We start from the raw sequence: 1,296 nt of genomic DNA, 5'->3' as shown, positions 1-1,296 counted from the left end.
AGTGACCAACAAAATTCCAGTTATTTATTTCCAAAATGTTTGGAAAGAGTATAATTTGACAAAGAAAACTGATACTTTTTTTTTTTTTTTTTTTTGCTGTTCCACCAAATACAATTCAAATGCTTTTTGTTTTATTTTTTTACCAATTCCAATTTCAAAATGTCTCAATGGTGCTATAATAAATAAACTTCAACACTCTTAACGATAACAACACTGTGTTATATTCTTTGAATCCTAGCCCATCTGCAGAGCAATGACTGTGCTCACTTGTAAAAGATAACCTTTCTTTCTGAAATAGTCAAATATGAAATTAGAAAAGCCCTCCCTATTTTAACTACCTCAACTGATCAGAAACACAGATTGTATTCTATGAGTCCCAGAAGACGAAAAACATTTTATAAGTTGATAAAACTTATAAATTTCATTGATTAATCTCTTGGAAGATTGGTTTAAAAAGAAGAGTGTAGTACAAGAATTTCAAGAAATATTTTTAAAGCCACAATTATTTTAATCTTGGATATCAACTGCTTTTAAAGGTGCTTCTCTTTTTTCTTGTCATTGCTGGTCAAGATTACTAATATTTGGGAAGGTTTTAAAGACGCATGTTATGGTGCTAATGTACTTTCACTTTTAAACTCTAGATCAGAATTGTTGACTTACATTCAGAACATAAATGCACAAAATCTGTACATGTCTCCTGTCAGAAAGTTTAATTGGCATGCCACGGAGGATTCTCCCCTTCATCTTGTAAAGGTCAACAATAAAAACCAAATAATGAGGCTGCTTTTGTCACACTAGCATAGAGGATGTGTTGAAATTTAACTTTGTAAGCTTGTATGTGGTTGTTGATCTTTTTTTTTTTCTTACAGACACCCATAATAAAATATCATATTAAAATTCTCTTGTTTTTTTGTCACTTTTCAAAGATTTAAAAAATGTATGTCTACACTAAGGAACTCCAGTAATCTTGAAAAAGCAGATTGAATTCTAACTCTATAGATTAATAATGCGATAACTTTTAAGAATATAAAATAACATATGTTCAGAATAGAGATGTGCTCAGTGAGGAATCCTGCTGATTTTTAGATCATGTTTACTGGAACCCCCGTGGATCATACTGAATGCTGAGGGCATTCTGTCTGGAAGAATCAGTCCCTGGAAATGGTAACATAGTAAATCAAGGTGTCCCCAGAGTGGGAATAATAAGGGAGGAAGTGTTTGATAGTTATCAGAAAGTAATTATAATATGGGTCTGGTGAAACACATTGATATTAAGAAAACTTGTTAAGTACCACA

The sequence above is a fragment of the Mandrillus leucophaeus genome, unplaced genomic scaffold, assembly GCF_000951045.1.
Source record: "Mandrillus leucophaeus isolate KB7577 unplaced genomic scaffold, Mleu.le_1.0 Scaffold143, whole genome shotgun sequence".
NCBI lineage: Eukaryota > Metazoa > Chordata > Mammalia > Primates > Cercopithecidae > Mandrillus > Mandrillus leucophaeus.
Note: the sequence above shows the minus strand (reverse complement) of the source record.